Source organism: Octopus bimaculoides, chromosome 16 (assembly GCF_001194135.2).
Source record: "Octopus bimaculoides isolate UCB-OBI-ISO-001 chromosome 16, ASM119413v2, whole genome shotgun sequence".
NCBI lineage: Eukaryota > Metazoa > Mollusca > Cephalopoda > Octopoda > Octopodidae > Octopus > Octopus bimaculoides.
Window position 1 is genome coordinate 31,330,331 of NC_068996.1, and position 6,983 is coordinate 31,337,313.

Below are 6,983 nucleotides of genomic sequence, written 5' to 3' on the forward strand. Positions count from 1 at the left end.
TCATACAGTCTGGGGTATTTCACATCATCGCTCCTGTATGTATATATATACACATTGTAGATCGGAACACATACATAAATCTATCTATCTATCTATCTATCTATCTATCTATCTATCTATCTATCTATCTATCTATCTATCTATCTATCTGTCTATCTATCTGTCTGTCTATCTCGCGAGTGTGTACGCGTATACGCACATACACATTTACCCAAACATGTTTCAAACAAAAATGGCACTTGTAATAACAGTAGCGCCGGAAGATAAGGAGCAATAGGATGATGGGGAGCAGCAAACAATTGATCACTTCTTAATGTTATGATTAACGTTAATAGTTTAGTTGTTACAATTGTTGTTGCTGCTGCTTTTGTTGTTGTTGTTGTTGATAGTATGGTGCTTTACATACATATTTGCCATTCTTTCCTTTCCTCATTCTTTTTCCCATTTGGATGGAAGGAAGACACATAGGGTGGGTGTTGTTGTTCACTGAAATAATATAGGAGGGGAACCAGTTATTCAGATAAGAAATGAGAGAGGAAGAGAGGGAGAGGGAGAAAGAGGAGGAGAGGGAGACAAACAATTTGACGGACAGAGAGTCAGTCAGGAGGTGGACAAAGGGAGGTACATTCTGAAGGAAAGAATGAAATAGCAGAGGAGACAGTGTTATGAAGAATGAATGGTGGAAGCAGAAATACAGGGATATATATATATATATATATTATATATATATATATATATATATATATAGAGAGAGAGAGAGAGAGAAAGTGAAGTGGAGAGGGGAGTGAGAGAGAAAGATGAGGAAGAAAGAGAAAGAAAGAACTGATGATAAAGGGGGTTGGTGGTGAAGGTTGTTTTTAAAAGCAAAGCGGCGATTTGAAATGAACATAATAGTAGACATCATTTTACTCTTTGATAGAAACCAGATGTTAGAAATAGCAAGTTGAGATGGCAATCTCAGATGTTTGCCTGCCTATGACGGAAGTAATAAATAATGTGACATACTGGACTAATGTCATAAAAAAATCGAACAAAACCTATGCATTGAGAACGAATATTCTTATCCCTACATACATTTCCTTCCTTCCTTCCTTCCTTCCTTCCTTCCTTCCTTCCTTCCTTCCTTCTTTCTTTCTTCTTTCTTTCTTTCTTTCTTTCTTTCTTTCTTTCTTTCTTTCTTTCTTTCTTTCTTTCTTTCTTTCTTTCTTTCGTTCCTACTATTACCTCTTTTCTGCTCTAGTTTGAAAGAATAGAGCAGAGAGGGGCTTATTATTGAAATATTCTATAATTTAGATTTTCCACTAATCAAAATTTTAGGCTATTTAATGATGAGCAAATGACAATGACAATATGAAACTAAAAGCAAAACTGCTGCAACAACAACAACAGCAGTAATCTAAAGAAAACGAGCATTAACGTCATGAAGAACAATGGTAAGAACATTAGTAACATCAACAACAGTATCGTCATCAACATGAAGAATATCAACTGCAAATATTTAGAGAATGACGCCCTGACCTGCGACAAATAGCTGCCATTTCCAATGGCAGTAGGTTGTATAGTTCTAGACATATCTTCTAAAAAGTTGTGGTGTCATGGCAAGAAAGCTTTCGTTCACAGGTCTTCTTGATTGAGGCTGACATAGTTTCAAAATAAGAGCAATAACAACAACGGTTACAAAAACTAACAATAATAATAATAATAATACCATCAACGACAATAACGTTGCACGCTTTTGTCTTTCTGTATAGTTCTGTACACTCCTCCCACGGCCTTCGCCTTGTATTATTACCAAAAGTCGTACTTTCACTTTCATTCGTTATTCAGTCTCTGTTTCTTTCAACAACTACATCATTTGATCAATTCTTGTCTCACCAGCGATTATGCTGTTTTCTGGATTCGTTGAGAAATAACAGTCAAATTTACTTTAATTCCACTTATAAAAAAAATGGAAACATCAGATATAGATATTCAGTTAAATAAAAAGGAAAACATTTTGGTCATGCCTGGAACACTTTTGATCATAGTTTAGCTAGATCAGAGATGACTTAGGTGCTAAGTAATAACAAGTGCAACAGCGGAAGTAGCAATAACAGAATTTGTCTTAGCTATTTATTGTTCGAATCTATAATGACTGTATCCTCTAAGCACAAGGATTGTGGATTGGCAGAAGCAGTAGAATAGAATTCAGTTGCATACTTTTCTGTTCTGTGTTCAATACTCGCTGGAGGAAATACTGCTAAGGATTTTGTCAGTTCACTACTACTACTACTACTACTACTACTACTACTACTACTACTACTACTACTACTACTACTACTAACAGAGAATACTGCAGCGAATAACAAAATGTGTGGATGTGAACGAGCGAGCTCCGTGCGAAGTTGGATTAAATCTGTGATCATCGGCGAACAGGATTTATGAAACAGCAAAAATATGAAAGAAAATTGTTTCTTAGTGTAAATCATTTCAGGACGCCGAAATATTTCTCTCGTATATGAAACAGAATTGCTGTCAAGTCCGTTGTCACGGAAAGACGTGTGTGAAAATATAAACCACACGCGGAAATGCGATTTTCCCATAGAAGAATTGAAACAATGTGCGGGGATGCGGTGTCGCTACATATAAAAAAAAAACAATAAAAAAAACAGGAAAAACTGTGAGTACAAATAATAATCGTATATGCAGTCACATTTCTACACAGATACACATAAATGTAATGTTTATATTGTTCACACAAGCACTCGTACATTTCGTACACGAACAAGACAACGTAGAATACACAGTATTTAAACAAATTAAACGAGACAAATAATAATAACTATAATTATAAAATGCAATGCGTCTCATTTTAATTAGAGAGAAAAAAGATATGCTTGGTAGTAAAACTTCGAAAACAAATAAAGGCGAATTTTTATCTATGAGTTTGAGACGCTCAGATACGAAAACAACAATAGCACACAACCAGAAACGAAGTTCTGCCAAAAAGTTAACTCTGAACTCCTATTGTCACTGCCCAAGCAAAAAAAAAAAAAAAAAATCAAAAGAGAACGGTGGACAGATGACGACTACATTGAAGTGCTGTATGCATTCTACACTGCAAAACTGTACCCGGGAAAACACAGGGATAACATGAGAAACATACCAAATATGGAGAAGAAGAAATACTGATAGAAGGGGAAATGTCTCGGAGAATAATCTTGTGAATAACCGGGGATATATCCTGCGAAAGGGAAAAGTGCCCCAAACCGAAATAGACAAACTAATAGATAAAATACACACGGAAAATAAAATAAAACACCTTATAGCTCAAAACAATGGGACACAACCAGGGAAAAACCGTACATCAGACATATCTCCGAAAACGCATAAGACACCACAAAAGAAAGAAGGGAATACAATAGAGATAACACAACAAAAGGTAAATAACAGGCTACACAAAAGTTAAATCTACACAGCTATCCAGCTTGGAAATAAATAGAATAGTACAGCAAATCAATAACACACAGGCGAATACTAAAACACAAAACAACAACGAACAAAATAACACACACCATAGCATAGCAGCTATAACCGAGGACGGAGACGAACCGACTGAAGAGATAACAAAAGTAGATGAAGAACTAAACATCACACAATCGATAAATATGGACCAGCGTAAACGTCTTCCCAAGCTACAGAAAAATAAATAGCTCTATGAAAGGATAAATAGATACAACAGAGTCTTACAAGTGATAATGACCATATCAAAAAGTACACTAGATATCGACTCAACAGCTGTAGTGATGTCCAGGGAAACTGGACTTGATCCTTACAAAGAAAATAAATCCCAGCCAAATCTCAAATCCCAAAATGGAAACAGATCATAATAAATGATAAAATTCAAAAGCAAAAGAAATTAGAGAAAATAGGATCAAACATGAAAAATTTAAAAAAGGCCGATATAACAAAACAATACAACATAAAAAATAAAGAAGATATTTGGAATGTAAAAGAAAAGAATTAAACAGCATAGTAGTAAAAATTTGCCGCATAAAACGGTGTGAAAAACGGGAACGCTTCTTCCAACAAAATAGAGAATTTATAGAAAGTTAAACAAGGAACTATATCAATAGATACCATGCCAACAACACCAACGCTTCCAAAAGAAAGGAAAAGCGAAAAAAATACTCAGTAGATTAATAGGGAAAAAGAAAGGAAGAGCACAATAGAACAACATATTTGGCCCACCATCACAAGCCAAAAGATCATGGGCACACTGATGAGTACCAACAACTGGAAAACTCCAGGGATAGACAAGGTCTCCAACTTCTAGTTGAAACACCTCACCAATATCCATAACCACTTAGCGGCAGTATTCAGTTAATTGGTGAGTCAGAATCGACACCAAACTGGATGTTAGAAGGATAAACCACCCTAATTCTCAAAAATAAAGACACCGTACACCCACAAAATACAGAGCAATAACATGCCTATCAGCATTTTCCAAAACCCTAACATCAATCATCTATAACCGGCTTGTAAACCACATCGAAAACAACACTGTTTTACCAGAAAAACAAAAGGGGTGCCGGAGAGGTATGTATGGCTGTAATGAGAAACTTCTAGTAAACCGAGCCGTTATAGAGGAATTTAAGAGGAGAAAGATAAACCTGAACATGACTTAGATTGATCACCAGAAAGCATTCGACAGTGTTCCACACTCATGGAATTTGGAATCTCTTCACACAAATAAGGTAGCTCCAACACTATTAAAATATATTAAACACGCAAAGGCATACTGGAAAACCAGTATAATATTGAAAACTGACTCACATGTCATTAAAACCTACCCTTTACCCATAAGAAGAGGGATTTTCCATGGAGACTCAGTGTTACCTCTGCTTTTCTGCCTGATCCGGTAACGTAACCACTATGGGTTACAGGTGCTATGAACAAGAAAAATAAGCTGTATATGGGTGACGCTAAAAGCACCATGGAACCGAAACATTATCAAAACTGTACAGAGTTTCAGCAATGACATCGGAATAAGCATGGAGCTGGACAAGTGTGCCAGAGTCACAGTGAGAAGAAGGCAAATTATTCAGCACTGAAAACACTGCACTCAACATAGACACAGAAATTAGAAAATTAGACCACAACCGCCCATACAAATATCTAGGAATAGAGGAAACAGCTAAAATACAACACACAGAAACGAAAGAGAAAATTAGAAGAGAGTATTGCAGAAAAGTTAGACTAATATTAAACACTGAACTTAATGCTAAAAATAAGATAATGGGGTTAAACATGCTAGCCATACCAATCATAAGTTACAGATTTAATATAATAAACTGGAAGATCAGTGAATTGAGAAACCTAGAGAGAAAAACCTGAAAACTACTAACAGCGTACCGAAGTCACCACCCCAAAGCAGACGCAGATAAAATATATCTACCCCACTCAGAAGGAGGCCGTGGCCTGATAGAGATAGAGAATTACTATAAAATAACAACAGTTGGACTAAGAAAGTACTTAGGCACAAAGAGTGGAAGACTACTGCATGTAATAAAGCAACACGAGAAAAAGAAAACGTGTTTCTCTTTGCACAAGGAGGTGAAAAATACAAAGTAGAAACAAACTACACTGATACACTAACCTCAGATGACAACATAGCAGAAATAGTCAAAGAAACAAAAAACAAAAAAATATGAAAACCGAATTATAAAAGATACTGAAGTAGAAATAGAGAGAAAAAAAATCACTTTATGGCCAATAATCTGCAAGACTTGATAGAGAGGAGGTAAGTCCCAGTACAAGCGAACAATAACCCAAAAGCTCTGGACCAAAAACTGAAACTGAAGGACTGATTCTCGCTGCACAAGAACAATGCCTGACTACAAACAATTATAAAAACAAAATACACAAAACAGGCCTGATCACCAAATGCAGAATGTGCAATCAGCACAATGAGACAGCTGACAACTTCATCTCGGGCTGCCCAGTTCTTGCCAAGTCTGAATATCTATATACAAACACGAGAGAGCAAGCAATTATATCCATTGGACAATATGCCAACATTACATCAAAACTGTATAAGCATGTGCCAATAAAGGTACAAGATAACGACCAGGCCACAATCATCTGGGATATGCCCGTTCAAACCGACCAGGAAATAAAAGCTAATCGCCCACATATAATAGTCAATGATTGGGGTAAAAACACCTGCTTACTGACAAACATTTCAGTCCCTTCAGATCAAAATATTGTCAAAAAAGAATTGGAAAAATTGTCAAAGTACAAAGATCTCGAAATTAAAGTATTCAAAATGTGGAGCATAAAGATAAAAACATTACCAATGATAGTCGGAGCATTAGGCATGATAAAAGAACATTTAAACAAAAACATAGAAGCTATACTTGGATCCTCAACAATACACTGTCCAAAAACATATCCCTGCTGGGAACAACTCACATCCTACGCAAGACACTATCAATCCAATAATACAACCTAAATAAGACAACCGACAAACACAAGACACACTCTATACTGCAATTTCCCAGTGAAATAAACTCCTACCAGTAATTCAGATAGCAAACACACTCAACACATAATACAAGCAGTAACATAAAAAAACTGCACCAAACCTCAAGATGAAAAAAAATTAATACAGTACCGTGAAGAGTATGCACGCTCCTAACAGCAGAAAAGAACACACAATGCTTGCACACACCCCAGAAATACGGAGGTGTATGTAGCAGGTGATGAAGTAGAAATTTGTCTCAATCTACCGAATATTGAAAAGTTATATAATAATAATGATAATAATAATAATAATAATAATAATAATAATGATAATAATAATAATAATAATAATAATAATGATAATAATAATAATAATAATAATAATAATAATAATAATAATAATAATAATAAAGATAATAATAATAATAATAATAATAATAATGATAATAATAATAATAATAATAATAATAATAATAATA